This window comes from Camelus dromedarius, chromosome 2 (genome assembly GCF_036321535.1).
Source record: "Camelus dromedarius isolate mCamDro1 chromosome 2, mCamDro1.pat, whole genome shotgun sequence".
In the NCBI taxonomy this organism is placed as follows: Eukaryota; Metazoa; Chordata; class Mammalia; order Artiodactyla; family Camelidae; genus Camelus; species Camelus dromedarius.
The window spans coordinates 40,755,314-40,781,144 of NC_087437.1; the positions used below are offsets into that span (position 1 = coordinate 40,755,314).

Sequence of the window (25,831 nt, forward strand, 5' to 3'; positions counted from 1 at the left end):
ACTGCTGGTTAGAGATGGAAGTCCCAGGACCCAAGAGGTCTGCCTCCAGTTCATTGGCTTGGTTTTATTTTATTAGGTTTAAGTTTTCACGGTGTAGAAGTAATAGGCTATAGGCTCTGAAGTCAGACAGATCTGTGTTAGAGTCCTTGCCCCACCTGTTACAAGTTTACAGTCTTTCTGAGCCTTGGTTTCTTTATCTAAAAAGTGGGCATAAAAACGCCCATCTTATAGGATTATTGTACTAATTCATGTTAATGTATATGAAGTGGCTGGTACACACTAGATTAAAAGACAAATATTCTTGTTAATACTCGAGGATATGGGGCTAGACCAACTCCTACTTCTAATTTTAATAGTGACTTAACGCTTTTTATAACACTTTTTTGGGACCTAAGTCTTTCCTCAGCTCTCCAGCTTTGGGCTCATGTAGACCCACATAGGCCTCTCTTGGGAATCGAGTGTTTGATTTTTAAAATATTTCTAGCCACCCAATAATCTGATTCTTGTCACAGAATCCTGGATTTTTAGGAGGAAATCTCTAGTCTCCTTAGGCTATGAGGACCAGGAGAAGTAGATTCTCACTTCCTATACCAGCCTGGTTCTCTTTCTTTTAAGATAATAAAGTTGCCCTTGGAATAGTAACCAGGCTGGTGTAGGAAGTGAGAAACCCAAGTAGTGGGTCGGGAGCCCTGGGCTGGGGGTAAGGGTGGTGTAGGGCAGCAAAATAGGGGAGACTGGAACTGAGCTTGGCTTCAGCTGAGATGAGCAAGACAAGGAGTTGATGGTTCTTAAATGCAATAGTAGCTCAAGAGACTAAATGACTAATTCAGGGTTCCATCCTTTCCTTGGAAGTGAGGCCTCCATGGCTCTGCTGACTCTCTGGATCTGAGCAGGCCAAGCCTTAAGCAGAAGCAGTTGCAGGTAGGAGGCTGGGACTGTGTGCATACATGTGAGTATTAATTATTGTCAAGCTAAATTACAGTAAGACTTGTGTAAATCTCCTCCCTCTGTATGATTTTTCTCAGGGAAAATGGTTGACAACAATCACCTTGCTTGGCTTGCAGGCAGCGAGGGAGAGAGTTGCCTAGAACATCTGGGAGCCTGCAGCTTGGCAGAGAAAGAAAGCTGTGATAAAAAAAAAATATGTTAGGAGGGAGGCTGAGTTCAACTTCCTTTTCTTGCTGGTAATGGGTTGAGGGGCACCAGCAGAAAAACGTGGAAAAGAGCTGGCTGGCTAGACCCTGGCCCCTTCTTGTCCTGTCAATAAACAGATGATCTCAGCTTCTTGTCCTATTGAAACAGCCCCTTCCCTGCTGTCACCAGGAAATGAAGGGGAAAAATGGAAGTGGGGGAAAATACTGCATCAGAAAAATAATGGAAAAATATAGGAAATGGAGGGAGGAAAAATAAAGGGAGAAAATCAAGCCTTTAGGAGCTTTGGCATTTTGTACAGTGGTTCACCCTGGAATTGAATTGAATTGAATATGGTCCATGCAATGCATCTTTAATAATACACTGCTGCTGTGATAAATATCCAAGATGGAAAGAAGTATGGCAATCATCCATGGTAGCCTTTCTGTCTTACAGATGAGGCATCTCAGGCCCAGAAATGCAAAGAGACCTGTGCAAGGTGAGGCACACATGGCTGGAGGGAGGCTGACCTGAAGCCACCACCCCTTTTACACTTCCCTGTGGTGCATCCTTGGCACCATGGTTCAAGGCACGCAAAGCTCATATGGTTTTCCCCGTCTCAGCACTCCTGCCCACCCCCACCAACCCATTTACCACAAGATGGGAGGGGCTTCTGGCAGTTGAGAGAAGAGGGGAGACACTGAAGTCAGGTGTGAAGCCCAGGAGGGAGGGCGCTCTCTCTGCAGTCCTGGAGCTGTGCTCATCTCAAGATCTGGGCAACGTGGTTCAACACCAGCCAAGAAATAGCAACAATGGCCCCTGATCCTACAGCTATGAAATGCTCTTTTTCTTGTACATTTTACATAATTTAATCTCTGGCTTGACTTTTCTATTTCTGCCATCTCTCTCTGTGTCCCTCATCTTTCCCACTCACTGTCTTCTGTCACTCTTCTGGTCAAAACTTCACTGTACCAAAGCCTTTGGTGGCTCCCACTGCCTGTGGCTTAAAGCCTAATCTCCTTAGCTCAGCATTCAAAGTCCAGGAGAGAGGAGCTTTACTAATCTTTTTTTTTTAATTGAAGTATAGTCAGTTGACAATGCATCAATTATTTCTGGTGTTCAGCATGCTGTTTCAGTCATACATATACATACATATATTCGTTTTCACGTTCTTTCTCATTATAGGTTACTACAAGATATTGAATATAATTATCTGTGCTATACAGAAGAAACTTGTTGTTTATCTATTTTATGTATACTAGTTATTGTTTGAAAATCTTGAGCTTTACTAATCTTATAGCCATCAAGCTTGTAATGAGATACTTCTCCAAAAAACTCCAAGCAACTGAGCAACAAATTCTGGTGAGGATCACCTTATAGTTCATTAAAAACAAAACAAAACAACTAAAAACCCCCACAAAACCCCAAAAAGCCAACACTGAGGTCTTTGCTTTAACATTTAAAGCAAAGTTTAAAATGGACCACCCTGAGTGATGTGATGCAGTCAAGCCGTAACTTACATTTTAGCATTCTATTTATAACTGATACTTTCCTGCTTTTTGATGAGAAACTGGCCATGCAAACAAGCTAAGATGAGAGATTAGGTTGGCAAATTTATTTTATTTTCTAACGACAGTGGTTTCCCCTTGACTTTGAGAGCTTGTTTTTGTTTTGTTTTAGTCTTACGCTAGGAAAGGCTGATGACCTTGTCTTAAGGGGAGATAATTACCTTAAAAGTCCAAATAGTTTCCTGTATATAAATTAGACTTCTAGGCTTGGTGAATTTGGGATCATCAGTTAATGGCTTTGTGATGATGCCTTTTGCCAAGTGACTTCTGAAAATTGGGGACATATTGAATGATTCAGAACTGAGAAAGAGCCATCTGCTTATATACATGTGAGATGTGCCTCTTGTTCTTAAGCCTGGGTCACTGATAAAGACTTTGATTGGGGGGAAGGAAATGCATCTCACTTCTCTCTGCCCAGTAAATGCGCCTGCGCCTCCCACACCAACTCTTCCTTTGAAGGGAAAGTACTTTAGAAAGAATGCAATCTCTTCCCCCTCCTTGTTTGTTGACTTGATTTTCTTTTTAACTCTCTCATTCAACATTTTTTTAAATATCCTCTAGTCCATCAGCAAGATTAGACTTTAGAATTCTCTTAAACTGAACAAACTGGTCTTTCAAATTACTTCCCTTCCTTTCAAATCCCCCATTCTGTTTTGCTTAATAAATATCCCTTTTGCCATCAGTTGTCCCATTACAGCTTATTAGTCTTTCTGTACAATGTTCTTGCTTTAGGGTAATCACATAATCTCAACCTTTGCTGAAAAAAATGAGTTCCTGTAGGCAAATGAAAATGCACTTCAAAGTTCTAGAATATTAATTTAAGCCTAGAGATGTATTGTGCATCGCTGACTGTTCAGGACAAATTTGTCTTCAGAAACTGTTCACAAGAAGTTTGAGGATCTAGGCCGTTGTTTGTGTGAGTAGTTCCTTGCATTACAGCGGTCAGTTGGGGCTGTACTTTTGTTTATTTGGCAGTTGCATGGGAAGAATTCAAATCACTTCACTGATTAAGAAAACTAAACCAAAACGATCCATCTTGAAGGCAGTCCTCCAACCGTAGGCAGTTGGGACTTAGTATTGTTTTTATTTTAGTAACAATATTCTCAACAGTGGTTCCTATTTTTATTAACAGCTCCTAATCAGTGTTTTTTTTTTTTTTCCCATTGTAGCTTCAGTTTTTAGCAGATTTGTTGAAGAGTGAATAACTAAATGAATAAAGAGCCGCTATTTTTCTCTTTCTTAGATGGAGTGACTGAGGTCTAGAAAAGGTATGACTTACTCAAAGGCCCACACCAAGTCTTTGGACCCCTGGGTCTAATCCTCTGACAAGACCATGAAGGTAGACCTGCAAAGTTATTCTTATCATTTATGCACTCATGTGAGACACATTAGGCTTGGTCTGCTTCAGAGAGAATTTTTTTAATTGTGGATAGGCAGTAGGGATGGGGAGGATTTGGGTGTCAGATGGCACAGCATTTGAATCTTGCTATCAGACTTTGGACAAGTCATTTAAATTCGATAATTCTCATGTGTAGAATACTACCAACATCATAGGATTAAATGAGTAAATGTGAGCTGTTGTTACTATTATCGGAGGTATTGTGATGTAGCTATGTAATTGTCCTTGACTTTAGGAACACTCAGTAACTTGCCATATTGGAGTCACATGTGTAAGGAGATGACATCATAAGGCTCAACTGACAAGTTCTCCCCAGATTCTTAATGTGCTGTGTTGGCACCATAGTATTATTTATAATGGTTTGGAATAGACTTGGGGGCAGAAGAGAAGAACACAGGCTAGTCACTAGGGTAGTATTGAAACAGAGAAGCCTTGTTTCTATTTTGACAGTTAAGTTTTATAGTGGCATGTTTTAGTTGTCTATATTAGGAATTTATTTCTGGCACGACAGTCTCTACTCATTCAGATATTTTCTTCCTCTGTGTTGTGATGCTGTAATAGAAAGTGTGTCAAAAGTCTGTGACTAGGAAAGAACTTGAAATGAATCCCAAACCGTCTGTGTAGTTTGTGCCTTCTTGGAACCAGGATAACTAGTCAGCTCAAGGAGAGCATAAAAATAGTTAAAATGGTTGTGTGACCTCTTTCAGAGGTAACGATGTCGTCGTCTGATTTTTAAAAAAACCTTTTGAGGGTTGATTCCTTTGGCATTTTTGTGGATGAGTCAGTCACCCCGTGAGTATTTTCTGTATTGAGAGTGACTAATGAATACAGTTTTAAATGTCAGGGTCCATACACGAAGACTACTGACAAGGATCGACCAGACCCAGTGCTCTCAGAGCGAGGTCAGACCATGGCACCCTCTGAGGTGGAATAAACAGAATCAGCACAAAGTACAAGAGATTTGCCCCTTCCAGAAATAACCCAACCACTAGGGTGGCTTGTTCATGACTGATGGTTAAACTGGGACATCTACCAGAACTCCCTAAAGGAGACTAGCGTGAAACCAATGTAAGATAGGCTGTGAGTTAAGAATTTTTAACATGTATGAAATAATATCCTGATAGGAGATGGTAGATACACAAGACTAGATAAAGTTTCTATCTTCTACTGAACTAATTTTCCAAAATTTCTCCAACACTAGGGAAAGGCACAACTATTTGAAGGGCACAACTATTCTAGTAACCTGAAAGATATTCTTGAGTGGAGTTTGGAAGAATTGTCTAGTCCCTGTTGTAGCCTGGATGGAAAACTTCCTGAGGCTGTCTGTCCAACTCCTTTGATCCTGAAGTTGTGTTCAGAGTCCATCACCTTCCATCACTCATTTGGTTTTCTTACTATCCTGATACCAGGGTGGAATGGCCTGGGTGACACTCACAAGCATCCTATGTTGTAAATGACTATATTGGCATCTAGTTAACAAATCAAGCCTCCTGGGATTTGGGGAGCATGGCTTGATTCTACAGAACTAGATGACTCTGGATAGAACTGATAAAACTGAGTTTCCATACATAATAAGCTTGGTCAGGCTGTGAGACAATCATGACCCTACAAAGCCCTGCCTGAGAAACCAGTTCTTAGGTTTTTTTCTTCCCTGATTCTCTTTTCAGTATAATCTTTACTGAAACACCACCTGTTTCTCTCTTTATATGGTTCCATAGAATGAATTTAAACAGAAAATGAGTTTCATTGATTTTTCTTAAAAAGAAATACTATCATTATAAACTTTGTGCACATTAAATTAAATGCACCACACTGATCAATTCAGGCAAAACACCTTGCCCCTGAAGCGGAAATGGTTTGGGAGTTGCTTTTTTTTTTTTTTTTTTTTTTTTAACTTTCTAGGCGACTACCAATCTTGCTTAACTCTATCCAATAACCCTATTATCTGGTCTCTGGCATTAGAAATCTAATAACCTGCCATTTACAGTGAATTTTGGGTGAACTTTGCTCCATAATCAAGTGATGGGAGCCATGAACCCTGCCTTCTTTTTTCTTGGGTACACTGTTTTCTGTGGTACAAGGAGAATACCTTGATGGCATTGATCACATATATCCTCTAGACTAGAAAGTGTCCTCCATAACCAGCTTCATAATATGATAGATGGACCAGTACAATGTGGGTGATAGTAAATTGTAGGTATTCTAACAAGGTCTAGAATGAGCCTCTGAGCACAGTATAATCAGTCATTTCCATCTACCTTATGGGATTGTGCAATGAATGGGTGGGTGGAGAGTGGGAAAATGCTCTGTTATTTACCCTTGGAAAGCAGCAGCTTGGTGTGGAGGGAAAAGCATGGGACTGGGAGTCAGAGAATCTAGTCTAGTCACAGTGCCACTTTTAGCTGTGCAGCCTTGGGCAAGTGGCTTCACCTCTCTGGCTTTCAGTTTCATCTCTTGTCAAATGATTAGTAGATAACTTCTATTAGATGTGTATTGGATGAGAAGTGGCCAGAGAAAGGAAAGTGGAAAATAGGCAATCTCAGAACCTTCATGTTCTGAGACTAACTTGACTATGAAGTGAACTTTAAGACCATAAGCTTGGATAAATTATTAGGAGTGTGCAGTTGGGTGAAAATTTTAACCCTGTTACAAAGAGGGCTGGTGCTCCAGAGTCTGAAATCCTATTTCTGACATGCGCTGTGTGCAGGCAACTTCATCTTTCTGAAGGCTCCCTCATCTAGAAAATAGAGAGGTAGAGAGGCTGTGATCATTTATAGGCAAGCATGAACAGCATATTATTTACAGAATCACCAGAGATTAAGATGCCTTCTGTTCAGGCTGTGCCTCTGTAATCTCTGGCAGTTTGAAATGAGGAGTCAGGGGAGGGTGTGTGAGGCGGGGGAAGAATGCCATGCCCATGCATTGGGTGTGCCACTTGTCTGCATTTCTGAATAGAATGTTGTCGTGTAGAAGCAGCCTAGAATCTGATCTCTCACCTGGTTATTATGAAGGAACCATATCCTAATAGGGAGCAATGGAAAACTTGGGGCTTCATGAATACTTCATGATCACATTGTGTGTTACACTGGATTATGCTCAAATGATGGATAAAATTCCTGAAGATAGTACTAAGCAGGGCGAAATGCTATGAGGATGGACTAGGCTCTAGTCTTTGTCCTTTTACTAATTTGGCTGTCCTTGGGCAAGTCACTTAACGTCTCTGGGTTTTATTACTTCAATTGTAAAACATAGGGAAAGGAGAAGGCCAGCTGGGATGATTTCTGAGGTTCCTTCTAGCTGTGAGGTTAGACTTCATAATTCTGTTGTCTGTCATGAACCAGCCTTGGATTCAATGGTATTCCCAAAATGTTCATAAAAACCCTTTCCAAAGGATAAACTCTAGGCTGAATAAATACATCCGCTCAGCTGCATTCAGGTTTCTTCAGAGTGTTTCCAGTATGACCTTCCACTATTCCCAGCCAGGTCTCTACTTAACCATAGTAGTCTGCACATATGTTGTTTTCATTCACACTTCTAGTATTTGCTTATGGGGTTCCCATTTCTGCAATAGCCTTTCCTTTCATTTAGTTACATGAGAAAATACTACATGTCATTCAAAATACAGTTCAACTGTAATTTCTCTGTGGCGGTGAATCGTTCCCTGGTCTCTTTTTTGGAGGGTCCTATAACATGTTATAGCATATGTCACGTCTCATAAATAGTGGAGTTTCCACGTCTGACTGCTGCCATGTTGCTGACTTGATTTCAGGGATTGTGCCAGTGCTTAGCTAGGCCTATGCTTGTCACAAAGTAAGAACAGAACCCAATGTTCCTCTGATGTACTGCAAAGATGATATTTTTCAGAATCATAATTCACTGATTTTGGGTCCTCAGATAGCCAGCCAGCCTTTATTCTGGGCCTTGCAATACGGCCACGTTAACCTACTGGGACTCCTAGTTCCCGCTGAAGTTGGGAGGGGCTTCTTTTTTTTTTTTTTTTTTTAATATAAATGATATATTCAAAATATACATAACATAGAATACCTAAAAATAGGGGAAAGCAGTAAGATATTAAAGCATTTAACTCTGATTTTATAAATTTTTTAGCAATTTTTATGGGCCAGGTTCCTTCACAAACATCCTCTCTTTTTTTTTTTTTTTTTGAAAGGGGTTGCATATACAAACTTCTAAAGGCCAGTTTGAAAACTGTTGATCTCTGAAAATGTATTTTACTTCTCAGTAAAATTATTGGAATCCCAGTAATTCTTCTGAGCTGCTGTAGACCTCACATGAGAGTAGTTGGATGTCACATGGGGAAGGATGCCAAAAGTAAATTCTCCCTGACTGCATCAACTGAGGAATTAGGAAGCACGGACAGCATCTCACCTTGAACACTGTTTCTCAGTGGAGGAGGAGTCCTGTTGGCTTTCAGGGGGGATACTTTTTAATGTGCAGGGTTAGTGCAGGATATTCAGCATTCCTGATCCCAGTCCACCGAAGCCAGTAGTAGTACCCACCCCCTTCCCTGGGGTCTGTAACAATTAAAAAAATACCCTTTAGTGAGATAGCACTGCCCTGAGGTTGAGAACCATTGATTTTAGAAGAAACCAGGAGGCTGCCCATATCGTAAATACCATTTTCCTGACATGCAATCTTAGATCTAAGATCTTCTTAATCCTAAAGACTTTGATGTAGCTGTCAACTCTGGTTCAGGACTGGATATCAGCAACTTGAGAGCTATTTTTGACTGAGAAGAACTGAAAGGATGGAAAATCCATTCCTTTCTTTTGTAAAGATTTTATGATTTACAAGAAGTTTTAGCGAATGCTGTCTCATTGGCCCTTCTTGTGATAGGGCAGTTTTAGTACACATTAAAATCCACAATGAGATAGATGAGTATTGTGATGTATTGTATTTGACTGGTTTGGTAAAGTAGGTTTAAAGAGAAGAAAATGAATTTCACACATGATTTTGGGAGTTTTAGTTTTACTTTTGACTGAAGCCCACCACCAGGAAATGACACTCTGGAAGCTCTCCCTCCCTGCCTTAAATGTTGTCTAGATTGTCAATCTAAGTCAAAAATGTGGAGGCAAAAGCCAGAAAACTCCACTGAATGGGGAAGACGTGGCAGGCAGACATTTGTAGCTTTAGAAGGTGCTAGATCCTGTAACAACATTCATTCATTTCTGGCAATGCAGGCAGTTCATACATTCTGGGAAAAGCAGCATCCTGCAATGCATCAGGATTCAATACCGAACCGTTGAAGCAACTGATTGATGGCATAATTTGCAAAACGACAAGAGCCATCTTGCAGAAAGACAGTGCAGATCCCTATATAGCTTCATCAGAACCAGAGACCTGAAGTTCTGTTCACCCTCTTGATTGTTCTAGTCAGAAAACGTAGGTAAAGTAAAAATTCCTCAGAAAAGAGTCTTATGTGTTAAGTGGCCTAAAAATGATACACATCAATTATCTGAGAGACTAGTGTTTTTCAAAGAGGCGTGTAGCATGGTGCTTAAGAACACAAACTTGTTAGCTGTATGAATTTGGGCAGCTTATTTAACTACTTTGTGATCTAGTTTTTTCATCTGTAAGAAGGGGATAATAACATTACCAACATTGTAGAGATAGAGTAAATGTAAATAACTCTTAGCTTTTATCATCATCGTCATTATTGTTCCTGGGTGAAGTACTAGCATGAAATGTCAGGGCTTCCAATAAATAATGATGTAAAAATAAGAATCTTCATTTATTTTTGATTATTTGGGCTGAATGTGGCAGCATATGGGCTGTTCAAGTCCTTGGCCCCATTTTCATAGAACCATAGAATGTTATAGCTTGCAGGACCTGAAACACTATTTCAGTCAAATTTCCTGTTTTAGAGATGAAGATGATGAAAGTAAGAGGAGTTATATCCTTCTTCAGATTCTTGCAACAAGGATTCTGAAGTTTTGAGTGCTTTTCTTCTGGCTCACAGTTCCACCCATGAAATTTCTACCTATTGACTATTCTTGATCAGTAGTTCACCTGGCGGGGGGGTGCGAGAGAATCTGAAATCCAGATACATGCACTTTCCTATTCTTAGCAGCTCAGGTAAAGATTTGGTGGCTAAACTCATTGATAAAAACAGGTTTTCATGACGAATGAAAACATGCACGATGTTAAAAGATGCAAAGAGCAGTGGATTGAGAGAGAAGGCTCAAGTCTTGCTTCTGCCTCTGTGGTTAACTTGGGTGACCATTCTCAGCCTCAATTTCTCTGTTTGTAAAATAAGAGAGTTGGGTTATATGATTGGCACAATAATATTTGTATAAATATATTCTCTAATGAACAATTAAGTCTTTACAATTTTGAAAACCATTTTGTCATCAGAATATTCAAACACCTGAATGCAATTGTTTCTTAATTTGCTAATTATTTTAAAAACAAACAAAGGAAAAATACAATTTAAAAAAATGAACAGGCAGTGGAAACCAGCTTGCTCATTTGTAGGACAGTTCATTGCCTTTGGCAAATGAGAATCAGTTAATTCCAGGCATTTGCTTATTGACTTGCTAGAATAGAATGATCTGTTTTTCTTTCATTTTTGTCACTAATCACCAGTTAAAACTTTTAAAGAGAGGCTCAGTTGTTCTTGGAGAAGGATAATATTCTGTGACCTGCCAGACTATGATGCCTTCAGCTCTCCCCTGATTAATGTACGTGTTTTCTTTCTAAGCTAAGCTCCTTCTGAATTTAGGAACAATAGTAACTGTCTGCAACACTCACGAAGGCCAATCAAATACTTCCTCAAAGAGATAAATATCTCTTTAAGGTAAAGTGAAAAATAACATACAACTCCATTTAAGTATTAAGTTTATGAAGTTGCCTCATCATAGTGAAATGCAAGACTCTTGGGCTGATCTGTCCCTTATTCCCTGGAGGAGGACAGCAAGACACAATCCTCAGGAGCAGTCTGTCTTGGCCATCACTACCTATGCCCCCAGAGGGGGTAGGAGTGTGGTTGTCAGGGTAAGATTTGATGTTCTATATTTGTCTCCTGTTTATTTACTAAAGAAAAATGCCACAGGGAATACTCATTTTTTGGGTAGGTGAGTGTATGGCATGAACTGACCTGGAACAATGGTCTGAATTCAACAAATATTTATTGGGTACCATGTGCCAGTCTGTAGGAGTTTCAAACACCTGTGACTGCAGCATTTCTGTGCTAATATGGGACACTCCTCAGTTACTTGATTGATTAAGCAGATGTTTGTATGGTCCCAGCATGAATTTCAAAGCTACATTGTCAGTTTTGCTTATTTCCTTGAACATAAAATTGGTTAAATCCCTCAAGCTAAAAATAGTGAAAATTAAACTTTTTTCAGCTCAGAGATAATATACTTTCTCCCTTCCAAAATCCAGACCCTTCCAAGAGATAAACAATTCCCATGAAATGAATAAACCATGATTCCCAACAAAAGATGTTTATCATTAAAGTCAGCATGATCTGCTAGAGGCCAGGGTTGACAATCTCCCTATGTTCCCTTTTAGTAATATTATTCCATATGCAAGAATTGCCTGAAAATGGTATGCTTGACCAGCATTAGGCTGAGAGTACATCTCAGCTATTTCTCTGGCTGAGTATCTTACACATTACCATCCATTCCTTTGTTAAGATTTTAAGATTGATTCATCTATCTGTCTGTCTGTCTGTCTATCTATCTACCTACCTACCTATTATATTATTATATATAGTTTATATTATATATATTTAATATATATATACTTGAATTCCAAATAAGAACCTTTAGGTTATTTCTAAGCTGGAATTTAGGAAACCAGCAAGACAGTAAAATGGATGGAACATTTTACTTTATTTTATGGTAAAATGGAATCCATATGAAGGAAACTCCAGAGGTCACCGGCTCCTTCAGTGAGACCTGTGCTCTCTTTGCTAGCCTTATTGCTTGAGCATATTTGGGCCTTTGGGGATGTCCTAGGCACAAATGGCTTTTTCTGCTTTCTTGGTAGAAGTTTTAAAGCAAAGTCCCAAATCCTTATTCCCAATTTCACATTCTCAGTTGCTGTGAGAGTGTTTTTAGGATTTTCCAAAGCAGCATTGTGCAATAGAACTTTATGTAATATTTGAAGTTTTCTATATCTGTACTGTCCAATAAGGCAGTCATTAGCCACGTATGATTTTATTGAGCACTTGAAATATGGCTTGTGTGATTAAAAGCTGAATTTTTAATGTTTAAATTTTTAACTTATTAAAATTTAAATAACTTCATGTGGCTAGTGACTACCATATTGGACAGAGTGGTTCCAGAAAGTTTAAGATTATGGTTCTCAGGCCAGCACCCCAGGAACAGTATCTTTGCAGGATCACTTGGTGAGGGTGCAATAGAAGTTATGTATTTAATTATGAGTTATGCCTTAATTGGTTCTAGAAGAAGTTTGAAGGAGAATGTCCTTATTAGCACTAAGAAGGCATAAAGGGATCTTTAAGTAAAGGATAACAAATGATAGGAATATGTTGTGATAAATATTAAGAGATAAAAGAGCAGAATAGTGCCATTTGAATTGAATTTGAATTTCTAAATTCTATATGTTGGAGCAGGATAGAACTATACAATTTGATATAAAAATTTCCTCCTTCTCAATGAGATTACTAGGGCTATAAAAATCCAATTAATGAAGGTGAGATTTTTATAATGGGCTGAAAGAGAAGCGAGGAGAAATGAACAGAGCATCAGGTCTGTTGTATGTTAGAGTGGACTAGAACTCTAGGACCATTCATAATGAAATTATTTAATTGACCTAATTGTGAAAATTCAATGAAATGATTCATGAAAGAACTTAGCATAGTGTCTAGCACTTGATAGATATTAGGCCTTATTATGATTATTTCTGCCAAGATCTTTTTGAGGCCTCTTCCAAATACCTGTGAGGAAGGTGCTTGGGGTAACTGAGTTTGGAAAAAATTATTTGTTGAAAATAGATCATATAGGTAGAAATATAGACAACATAAAGGCACACAGAGAAATGCCATAGCACCATCCACATCTGCAAATTGCTGCCATAGGGAGAACAGTTACTGAGGAAGGTGGATCAGTTATCTCAGTTATGCTGGGTCAAATGACACTGGAATACTGAGGCCAGAGGGGGAAGAACAGAAGCAAAAAGCAGGTAAGAGGACTGCTTGTATTTTAAATGTTTATAATTACTGAATATAGTTCACTCATGCTGATATTCTTGTCAAAGATAATCAAAGAAGGCATCATGGAAGAATACTGGAGGCACCATGGGGGTAGTGGAAAGAACACTGGCTTTGGAGTCAAGTCAACTGGATTCCAATCCTAACTCTTCAGTCATATGACAGACTAATAACTGTCTTTTAGTTCCCGATTTCTTTTTTATAAAACAATGTTGCTTAGTGGTCTTTAAGGTTGCTCACTCAAGGGTGTAATTCTAAATATGAAAGCACAAGTGGGTTCTAGTCGTCCAGATTCCCTGAAGCCCTGCTGCTTTTTCAGGAAAGCCTGCTGTTTTAGTCCTCTAACATGTTTCTGTTATCCTGAAGCTCAAGTTGTGTGAACAGTGGTGTCTCAAGCAGCATGCACAAAAGCAGTTGGTGTGGTGGGAGTGAGTGACAGTGGGTGGGTGAACAGATTAAAGAGGAAAGGGTTGGAAGAGAGAGTAGTGTGTGTGTGAAAAAGCAGGCCTTCTAACTTAGACTCTTGCTGTATTCTCCACTAACAGCTATCCAAAGCCAAGTGCCAAAATAAGGGCATGAAAATAGCTTGGACTTCAGAGTTAAGCAGACCTGAATTTGAATCCAAGTGCTGGGTTTGAAAACGTAACTGCAGTTTTCTTTACTTTGTGATACTTATGGTTAGCAGCTATTGTGAAGCTTAAATGAGATAATATGACCCAGCAGATGGTAGGTTAAAGTAAATATTCTCTTAACTTGGTCTCCCAAAATTGGCTTATTTGAACACAAAATTGTTCCTCATCTAACCTATAATGTAAAAGACTAGTCAGAAACACACAGGACTGCTTAGAGATCTATAGCTACAGGATGTAAATAATGAGCAGTGGGGAAAGATGGGTGCTGAAGAGAGAAAAAAAATCTTAGCCAGGAATATGAAACCCAGTCTCTCTGTTAATGAAGCCTCTGCCTTTGTGCAGCCTCACAGTTCTCTGGTTCCTGAAAGCCACAGAAGTGTTTATCAGAACAGTAACTCTAACTGCATTTCCAACACTTTACCCACAGGAAGATTCACCACGTAGGCAGTGAAACAGAACGAGGCACCACATTCATCCCCATTTGAAGTTAGCAGAGCTGGATCCTAGAATGATACCGGCTCTTGTTCCTCTACCCAGGAGTGTGGAAAACCTCCTTTCAAGAGAAGTCCGGGAGAAGGCAAAGAACCAGGAAGTGTATAGCACCTTTACGCGTTTCTCTAGGTCGCTCTAACGCAGTTTCTGCTTTGGAGAAATATTGGCAGCAATGAGCCACCAGTCCCCCAGCAGTATAAGCTCCCGCCTCAGAGAACTTTCAGCACCGCGGACAGCGCTCAGTCCCGCTGTCTTCTCTGCGGCCCAGACTCCAGACAGATGCTATCCTGCCCCTGGCATTCTCCTGGACCCCCTATTGAGCGGAGGGGAAGAAGGCGGCGGGGGGGGGGGGGCAGTTTATCATTCTGTGTTTCTTGGTCAACTCCAGCTAGTGACTGACCCCATCACTTCGGCGAGAATCCCCCTCAAGAGACAATGCCTTTGCACCTCTTGGTTCAAGACAATGAACCAAGCTTGACCCAGGTAGTTGGGTGAGGAATGCCAGGAGCAGGCGAGAGCTCTGCAGGTCCAGCCTTCCCATAAATTTCCTCTGCCTTCACTTCGCTTCTAGTCGTTTGGCGACTTCTATCTTACTTTTCAATCACAATACAAAATAATGGCGGGGCGGGGGGAGGTGATTCAAGAGCGAGAAGAAGGTTTGGGGCTGCGTCCAGCGAGGCCACCCTACCTTACTCCGGCCCTCTGGATTCCTAGGACACTGATGTGCTTTGGAATGGGAGAAGAGAGGAGACTCTGACTAGGTGGAAGTGCAGTCGATAATCCTCTCCCCAGGGCTGCCCCCTCTGGCCAGGGAGCTTCCCTGGACACTTCACCCATCACGTCCTCCTCGTCGCCCCTGTCATGTCACTGCTCTCCGGGGACAGGTGTCCCTCAGAGCACACCGGCCTGGCAGGTCACTGGGCTCAGCTACAGTCCCTTTGAAGAGTTTGCTCTCAGGTAAACAGGCAGACGTTGTCCCCGCCCTCCCCTCGGGCTTCGGCCGGAAAAGCTTCTCGTCCTTTCAGTGGGCTCCCTCCGAGGCCGAGAACCAAGCTGCGCGAGCCGGGTGTGTGCTAAAGCGGCGGGGAAAGGACGGGCCCGGCGTCTGTGGACACCCGAGCAGCCCGGACGCTGCTCGCAGCTCCCTCCTCCGCCTCTTGCTCCCGCCGCGCCAGAGATGTATTTGCCCCAGCCCCGCCTGGCAGACCCGGCGTCCCCTAACCCTGGATGCTGTCAGGCCCCATTCTAGGCCAGAGTCTTAGAGACCCTGACCTAGCTTCTTCCTTCTTCCAGGGGACCCCTTCCCGGAGGGCGCCCTCAGCCTCTGCGCCATGTTCCTGCTTTCCCTCTCCGGGTCGCTCCGGCTCCTAGGTTCATTCAACGAGCGAGGCGATCATCCTATTCCTGAGGGTCCCAGCTGGGATGCAGGGAACACAGAGGGGGACAGACTGCGGCGAAGGGGACGTTCACTCACCAGAGGGCTGAAGGTGATGAACTGGCTGCTGGGGCTGGTGGCCGGTCCGCACTTACAGCGCCAGGCTCTGTCTCTCCCACTATGATGCGGAGTGGTGGTGGCAAAGGAAGGCAGGATGCAGCCGCTGCTGCCGAACAGCTCCTCAATTATTCAGATTGCCCCCCCTATCCTGCACCCCTCCTAGCGGCCTGTCAGTCGTCCCTCCAGCTAGCCTATCTCCGCCTTCCTGGAATCACGTGAGCTGCCCAACCCCTTACATTATCGAGCCTAAGCCTCTCACCAGACGCCCCCACCCCTCACCCCCAACACACACACACACACACACACACACACACACACACACACACACCTCTCTATCTGCCACTGTCAACTCCCTGCCCTACTGAGCCTCCAGGTGCCACTTCCAGTATCTCAGGCTGAGACTGAGGAGCAAGAGATGGGGGCAGTTCTCTGTCCTGGGAAGGGACCAGGCAGAACTCTGCAGAACCCACAGCCTCTGCCAGAAGCTCTACTTCTACTGGGCTTGGCACTGTTTGAAGCTGGCTACCCAGACCTGCTTATTGCCCCCTGAAAGCTTCTTCTCTCCTCCACCAAGCCCTTGCTGCTCTTAAATTTCTTCCACCTCCCTCAGCATTACTGAAAAGAAAGGATGGGATCTCCTCCCCTCCTAAAAAACAAACAAACAAACAAAAAAAAAACAAGACCTTCTTCCTTCTCCAAAGCTCAAATAGGTCAAGTTTGTCTTTGAATTCTCGACATCTTATGAGTAGAAAGAACCAGGATTTGAAATTTGAAGACTGACGAGGAATTCCACTCTGTGTGACCTTAAGGGTATCTAACTTCTCCTAGCCTTTCTTCTCTCATCTGTGAAATGACTCCCTCACAGAACTGTTGTGAGAATTAGAAATGATAATATTCTTAAAATTGCCTAACTCTGTGCTGGACAAATATTTAGAACTCAATCAATGAGAGTTGTTCCCCTGTCTCTGTTAAAATAAATTTCAGAAAACAATGAGATTGTGATTTGTGCCAGTAGAATGAAGGTATCTTTTGTAAACTTGGAAGGAGGCATCTGTGAGATCAGGTTAGACAGGTAACATCTGAGTGGGGAGAAGAGATACACAAGGCTTATATTTTTTCATTGGTTCTGTTAAGGTGAGTATCCCAGAGCTATGTTATGTCTCAAAAGGATAAGGACTAGATGGTACAAACCCAGGCATGTTTGGCCTCATCAGAGAATGAATTATTGATCATGCGTTGAATAGATTGATTTAGATGGAAAGTATCTACATGAATTCTTGCATGTTTGGTCCAAGCCCTTAAAATACATGGGAGCTAATGAGATATAACTCCCTGTCCTTGGAAACAAACTCGTTGGGCTTGTGCTTGAGGAGAATACTGGCTGTTTGACACCTCACCCCTCCCCTAGAATGGAGCAGTTCAAATCTACCTTTAGGTTGTGGATTCTAGCTCAGAGGGCCTGGGTTCTCCCCAGAAAAATGACTAATCAATGCCAGGACAGTCTGGGAAAGACCACCTAGCTTAAGCTCATTACTGCGTTGGACCAACATCCAGGTCTGAAGTCTTGAGACATCCCTGTAATTCAAGCTTATGAGAGTCCTGCAGGGTACATCAGACCTCCTGGGATCCCCAAGAAGCTGTGAAACATTTCAGGAAAGGCATAGAGTTAAAGACTCAGAAATTTGGAGTCTTAATGCAAGCTCTGCTGGTTATTTATTGTGTGATCTTTGGCAAGTCATTCAAGCTCTCAGAGCCTTATCTTTACAACAGGAATAGAATGTCTGCCTTCTCCATGAGCTAGTTTTAATGTTCAAATGGGATAATGTATGAGAAGCTATAGCATGAAAGGTGAAGAGTAAATAAATGCAAGCTATTAACATAATGGACTAAAGAAAACCCTGAATTTATTCTAGACCAGATGCATTATGGACATGAAGGGATAGGAAGATGTGATTTGTCACAGAATGGGCAGCTCCTAAAATGTCAGTGTTTTTCCTTAAGTCAATGTGCGTGCATATAATTCAAGGGATGTGGTGTTTTGAGTGCTGTGTTTTTACATTTTCACTGTCTTCTGTGATGGATTTCTGGATTAAATCTCTTTTTTTTCCCCCTGGCTTTTCATTTTTAGAACAACACCAGACACAATCACAGTGGTTATGAGTATTTTATATCTGACATAAGTTTGTGGCTGTATTTCTGGACAACAGGTTTAGACTTTTTTGCCTTTCCTAGGTAAAACTGATTTGGGTTGACAATTCAAAATGGGTTTGATTTCAAAGAAAAAATATTCAGCAGCTAGGAGTAATTTCTAGTTAGTCATCAACACCTCAAATAATGATATGCGTCTCTAATCCACTGCATATAAACTCAATAAAATCTTCACGCAAATCAGGAGCCACTGAGGAACTCCCCTACCTCTAAGCAGACTCTAGTCCACTTTCCTGGTATTCTTCCTTTTAATATTCCTCAAGTGTCAATCAGACCTCTTTATATTTAAGGACACCAAAAGTCCAGATACATACCATTAAAAAAAAATGTCCAGGACAGGTGAAATGCTACCTCTGACTCCTACGTACTCTGTGTTGTGAGGAAACATGAGAAATGAAAGAATAAGCATGAAATAATTTAATTTTCCCTCAGAAATGGTTTTTATGAGCAGTTACTTGGATGAGTGTAAGTTTCAGAAAATTTTGGACAGTTTCACGAGAAATTACTCTGGGACTCTGAATAATTTTTTCAAGCTAGTTTTCAATGCCCAAGTCACCTTTCCCAGAACAGGAGAGAAAGGAGCTTGGGGGACAGATCTTGCATAGATTGCAATAGAAAGTTGCACTTTAACAGGATTTCTTGATAAGGTTTCCCTTGGGTCCTACTCCTTTACTTACAAGCTCTTATCTTTTGCCTGTTGACTGTTGCCTTTATGAGCTACTGCAGACACTTTCCAGCTGTAGACAGAGCATTAATGAACCAATGAATAGAAATGCAGTAGATAAAAATGTAATAGAGCATTTAGAGCCACACACAGCGGGAACAGTTGATGCATATCTCAGTGCCAGGGTTAAGCAATGATACTACAGAGTGACTGCTAATTAGATCTTGAAAATATGCGTCCTAGTTTTCTTTTTCCAACAATTGGAATATGGAAATGTTGATTCACTTATTCAACATGTTCTAGACACTTGAGATACAGCCACAAACCACACAGGAATGGTTCCTGCTCTCCCTTGAGCTTACAGTCTAGTGGATTGAGTCAGACCCTAATCAGGTAAACAAAGAAGTAGAGATAAGTACCATGATGAAAACAAAATAGAGTGATATAACAAGGAGCAAAGGGCACCAGTTTGGTTGAGTGGTGCAGAACTGACAGAAACAAATGCCAGGGGCCCAAAAGTTACTACTTTCCAAGGAAGGAGCAGTGACCTCTTACCTAAGGCCTTTTGCCAAAAGTCTATGTCATTAGCAGGGTAATCACTAAAATCCTCCATAACTGACCCACATGGATGATAGTTAGGCCACAAGGAGATTGGCCACACGCATTAACGACAATCAGCTGTTTTTATCTCATGATTCATGATGATGGATACCTGACGCTTTCTTCTAGAAGGATCCCAGGCTCATCAGGGCCCTGACTTTTTTCCTCTAAACAGAGTCAGAAACTGAGAAACCAGAAACACTGCAACAACCTGGCCAGAGGCTGGTCAAGATCCTTCCAGAGGGAGAGGTGGCTTCTGGGCAACAAAAGGAGAGGAAAGGACACAGAACCAGAACCCAGCATTCATAGGCCCACAAGAAAGATATATTAAATAAACAACGCAATGCTAGGATTCTACCAATTGGACTGGAATTTTATAAGCCAATTATCTATGAGTAATTATTCTCTGGGTATCTAAATTCCAAGAGGAAGAAGGGGGATGCTGACCTGAGCATGTTCATTTCATTCCTCCCAAATTCACATTGAGGTACAGCACTCTCCTCACCCCAACCCCGAGCAGCGGGAATAAAGTTCCTTAATGATGAAGCTGTGGAAAGAAGTCAGGAGTGTCAAACCAATGGAGTTTGGAAGGAGACATTAACAAATACTTCTTCCCATTTATTATGCATTTTCTTTAAATATGTTCACTTTTCCACTTAATTTATTTTAAAGATGTGTCTATCACTACTTTAAATAGAAAACTGGCATCAGATTGCCATAAATATGAGATAATCACTTAAATAAACACAATGAAAATAAAACAATGCTATTATAGTCAAGCTAAATACTATTGCCTGTCCAGGAACTTGAGGCTTGCTTTCTCTTTGTTAAAAAAGAATATTAGCAACTGTTAAAGAGGTGTTAAAGACACATTGGCCTCAACCTGAGACTTTCTCCATGAAGTAATCAGAAACATTGAAAGACAAGTGGAAAAGGATGGCTCTCTCACTGTGTGATTATAAGTCATTTAGTGCTGAGTCCTAGCACTGTCAGTATTTCTCCTAATTTTAACAGGGATAGGCATTTTCTTGGGATCTTGTTACAAGTACAGAATTGGATTCAGTAGGTCTGGGGTGAAACCCAAGGACTTGAATTTCTAACACAATCTCAGTGCTGCTGGCGCTGCTGGTTCTTGGGCCAATCTTGAAAACCAAGGATCTAAAGTGCCAGTAATGGTGTGTGTCCCACATTTTGGGGGTATGCCAACTCTTATTTTATAGATGGGAAGAGTGAGGACTTGGAGGCTGTAAATAACCTAATGTCCTATCATTAACTGCTAGATGAGCCAGGTCTCAAACTCATTTCACAGGCTTCTCGTTTCTCAGTCCAGTGTTCTTTTCCAAAAGATCTGTATGGTCACTGACTTGCTACTTGGGCTCCAAAAAAACACTCTTTCAAGAGGCTGTGGCAGGAAAGCCAGGGTTTGAACCACTGTATTCTGTGGTAACAGACATGCTCAAACTCTTAGTAGCTTAAAATAACAATATGTATTGTTCACATTACGTCTCCACTGTGGGTCACTGTGGATTCTGCTCCATAAAGTGTGAGTCACTTTATACCATCTTATGGTGCCCCATCTAAACATGATACTTCAGAGTTGACCTTAGTGGGCAGGACCAAAGCTGGAGGACCTTGCACCAGCAACCAAATGATCTGGCTTGGAAGTGATGCATACCACTATTGCCCGTGACCCATTGGCCAGAACATGGCCCCACTCAACTGCAGTTACAGGCAGTGGGTGAAGAAGAATACTTCCATCTGCCTGGAATAAGAGTCGAATCAGACACAGTGAACGCTGAAAGTCCTTACCAAATATATAGTTTTTCTATCACTAATAATCTTTGATTCTGTTATCTCGATCTTTTCTCTCTTCTCAGGATCTCCCATATCCAATGTCCCCAGGCCAGTGGGGCCACTGTTAGCTTCTTTCCCTCGGACCTACCCGTCCTTCTGTATCATACAGAAGGAAAAGGCAGTATAGCGGCAGAGGGGACGCAGGATGCCAGGAAACTTTGGTGATAGCAGAAGCATCGAAAGAGACAGGCCCAGTCAGGGAAAGTGGGTGGGAGAGAGGCAGAGATGGAGCCTAGGGGAGAGGGGGGCAGAGATGGAGCCTGGGGGAGAGAGAGGCAGAGATGGAGCCTGGGGGAGAGAGAGGCAGAGATGGAGCCTGGGGGAGAGGGGCAGAGATGGAGCCTGGGGGAGAGGGGCAGAGATGGAGCCTGGGGGAGAGGGGCAGAGATGGAGCCTGGGGGAGAGGGGCAGAGAAGAACAGAGGCAAGGGAAAGGAGAGGAAATAACCATTTCTTGAGGGCCTACTAAACATTAGGCCCTGTATTAGAATATTTATATAATTTTGTCCTTATAACATTCAGGTTATTACTGGCCTGTTTTACACTCCAGGAAACAGAGGCTCAGAGGGCTTATATAACTTGTCAAGGTCAACACAAAGGGTAAACCAGGATCAGTGCCAGACTGTAAGCCTAGAATCTTTCCCAGGAAGTCTAAGAAAGTCACTCTTACAAAGCAAGGCAGGATTGGTCCTGAAGAATAAACTACTTGTTTACACTGACACTGGAATTCCTAAGACTTGGCTTTGCTATGGCAGATGTGTGCCAACAGCTGAAATGTCCTGATTCCATAATGTCCTGAATCCACTACGTGGGATTATACAGTCTTCCTGGGAGACCAAGCTTCTTCTGAAACCACTGAGGGGAGGATATAAGGTCAGTTTGAGTGTGGGAGAGTCTTGCTCTGGAGCCTAAAGGAGATGGGGGCTAGAACTGTCCCATATACTGGCGAGGTCAAGGTGAGAGGGAGCAGGGACTCTGGAGTCACATAGACCTAGGCTTGTATCCACACGAAACTACTTATTAGTGATGTGGTATTTGGTAAATCATTCAAGTTCTCTGACACTTAGTATTCCAGTCTGTAGAAGGGGATAACAATTCCTAACTGCAGAGTTGTGGTGAAGACTGGAAACAACATATACAAAGGGCCCAGCTCAGGTAGTTGCTCAATATAAAGGCTAGTCTTACTGTTATTGGTAACAAGAAGATGCCTTCACCTACCTGAGTGAGTTTAGCCATGGCAGTTTCTTGTTCTGAGCTTCCATTTGTTCTTCAGAAAAATGAGGGAATGGGAGCAGATTTCTCCTAAGAGCTCTCCCCTACACTCAGCTCAGTGTGCCGGGAGTCATGGGGTTGTCCTGTGAGCTGCTGGGGAATGGTCCTGGTGAGCAGCCGTACCCTATGCAGCACCGAGAAGGGGAACAGGTGATGCTGGATGAAGAGTCTCTGGGCCCAGTGGCAGGGTTCCTGGGCCTAAGACAGTAGCAGGCTTCATTTTGTTGCCATTGCCACCACCCGATGACCCATTACAACAACAGGCAACATAGAGATGGCTGTGGGCCTCGGGTGGTCTTTTTAGCCCCCTTGCTGATATAGGAAAGGCCACACTGCTAACAGAAGCAGTGGTTGTGGAGGCAGCCGCCACAGCAGCAGCTTTGAATACAGAACAAAATGTCAATAAGCACCAGAGAGAAATTGGAGGGAGAGGAATGGTGCTCACACTAATGGGATTGTTCGCTTACTCCTGTCTCAGCAGCCCATGCTATTGCCATCAAGTGGAGGACGGATTATACTGGTGGTGGGCCAATTATGTCCACAGCAGATTCCCTTCATGAGATGGGCAGGCAAATCACTACCCTCTGAGGAAGCATCCATCAGGTAAAACAGTGATTATTTTATTGTCAGCCTTTTAAATTTACGTATTCACCTGCTGTGTATAAGCTTTCTCCTGTTTAATTCAATGACTTTTAGAAAATGAGACTATTTCATTCCATTTACTCATTTCTTAAAGCTCTTAAGAAGACCAAAGACTCTATAAAGTGTTCCCAGTGCATCAGATGAAAGTGATGAGACAATTTGGAAAAGGGAATGAAGCTCCAGTTTCTGTCTCGTCCTGGTCCCAGCTGAGGAAGGCCTAAATCCTCAACCACAGATGTCTGTTTTCAGAATCCCCAGGGAGGGAGAGTTTACTGGCTGCTCCCTCCCCTTTCTTCCACAGAATGTTATAGTGTTTAATTATCTTTGCATTAAGGTTTTTTTGTCTCATTGTCTATGTCAGGTACTAGGAGTGCCTTTAAGATGATTCAAGGCAAGAATCCATATGTCTTTCTTGGAGGATTCAGTCATCCCACTTCTTGTTAGCCCTCTGCCTTCAGATTGGCTGATCACTCTGGGCACTGGCTGTTGGCTCTGTGTTCAGCTTGGTTTGGGACACCTTCTCCAAGTGATTTGGAGCAACTACCAGTGAACTTCCAGATCTTGAAACATGACTCAGCCTCTTGGATCAGGTCCTGAACCAACTGGTTCTGACCCTACAGGCCCCACTTTTAATTATCTCGCCAAGCCCGGTCTTATTGCACAGGAGATATACACTGATTTTTTTCCTTGTTTTGATCTATGTTTATATATCCATGTTCAATAGAGGCTTGAGAGTCTATTAAAATGGTGATTAAATAGGAGGCACTGATCTAAACTATAAAAATGCTGTTATGAGAAATAAGAATGGCTCCTTTTATCCTTTCTTCTGACAAGTAATTGCATAGGTTTGCTTCATCCGTGAGGTCTGTTTCCAGTCTTGAGCTTTTCCTTCTGTCCTCTGTGATCTCTACCTTCTGATGTGAAGATACGGTGATGCAGATGATGATGGCCCTGCAGGACAGTGGCGACATCTTTCCTCCCACTCCCCACTTCTCAAGCCCCCTACCCTGGCTGAGTCTGCTGCTGTTCTTTTCACTAGGTTTAGTCTAGGAAACATTTGTACCAATTAATGTATCATCAGAACAAGTACTTTAAGCTATAATGGGAAATGAAGCAAATAATCCCATCTCACAATAGCTTAAAAACTTTAATTGTTTTGTCCAGAACAGATGCTGACAATGGCTGGTTTAACAAGCAAGTACGCATCTCCTTTGAATTCTATAAGTGGCTTGAACATGCCTGAATCTTTAGTAAATGAACTCTGCATAAAACTTGGACCATCTCACACACGCCAATGCTTTTGGCTGGTTAGGAATCCTCGTAAAACAAAAGAGGGGTCAATGTGAAGGAGAGCAACAATAGAATGTTTGCCCTACTCAAAAAGGTGATGTGACCTCTGGCTTTGAGAGAGGTGTGTATCTAGTCAAGGGAATACCATGAAATATTTTGAGAATTAAATCTAGGATAAGTGAATTACAAGATGAAGAAATCCCAAGTTGTACAGCTTGTGTTTATGTGTGTGTGGTGGGAGAGCAACGTTCCGTGATGTGAGAGGTGGAAATAATTGTTATGCCCTGAGACCTCCCCTGATGAGACTTGGTTGGATTTAGGACAGTTATTGGAGGAGATGTTTATTTGAACAAAATGGGAAAGATGCATGTACAAAACTGTCTTTTGGGGGGATGATTTCAGCCCAGTCAAGAAGACCAGAAGACTTTTAAAAATAAAAATTATAATGGTTAACACTTGTTGGGTGCTGACTAGATGGGGTTCAGGAAGGTCATAGATAGCAGTCATTTGTTGACTGAATTAGTCAAAATAAACTCTGAATAACCAAATTAGTGGTAGAATCTGATGCACGCGTTTTCAAGGAGAACTTCAGAACATCCACCCTGTGGAAAATTCATTAAATCAACATCAAATAGATATTTCCCAAGAGCCGGCTGTGCACAGTGACCAGGCTGGACCTTTGTGATAAACAAAAAGAGGAAAAACAGAACTGCCTAAAACTGAGTTACTTAGAACTAAGAAATTTTTTTGGATGTGGACCCTAGGATGATGTGTGTGAATGAAGACCAGGTGGAGGTGAGGAGAAATTTGTGTCCAGCAGTTTGGCCAGCTTAGCTGTGATCTGACCTTGAGTAGGCAGCAAGGAGAACATGGCTGTGACCTGGCCTTTTCAGTCTTCCCTGTGAATGACTTTCTAATAGAAGGCTCATGTAACTGGAAAGTTAGGGACTTGAGGTACAGCTGGGTCCACGTGCTGAGAGAACAGCTGAGAGAACATCACAAGGGAGTCTGTCACCATTTCTCAGTTCTGTTTGTTTCCGAGTTAGCTTCATCCTAAGCCAAGCTCTCCTCAAGGGTGGCAAATAGCCACCAGTGACCCCAACACCTACATTTTACCAGGTTAACAACCAATAGAAGGAGAGTATCTCTTTTCTAATAGTTCCAGCACAAGTCCCAGGGCTGACATTGGACTGCTGAAGTCATTTGCCCATTTCTTAGTTAATAGCTAAGTTCAGGGAAATGGAATGTGATAATTGGCTGTTCTATGCCCTCTGCCCTCCATGGTTCTGGGAGGTGGGGTTACTACCACATAAGCCACATGGATTGGGAGTGGGGATAAGACATTGTTATTAGGAGAAAGGAAATAGGTTCTAGGTAGATGAAAAC

At 42.0% G+C, this 25,831-nt stretch overlaps 1 protein-coding gene across 1 annotated transcript in view; it reads right to left on the reverse strand.

The window, feature by feature from the left end:
- SLC7A14 (solute carrier family 7 member 14) overlaps positions 1 to 16,180 on the reverse strand; it is a 98,865-nt gene extending 82,685 nt beyond the window's left edge. Inside the window, exon 1 of the mRNA XM_010976301.3 lies at positions 15,896 to 16,180. The gene's annotated coding sequence lies outside the window, so the exon portion shown is untranslated. The remainder of the gene's footprint in view (positions 1 to 15,895) is intronic.
- Positions 16,181 to 25,831: the final 9,651 nt, after the last annotated feature.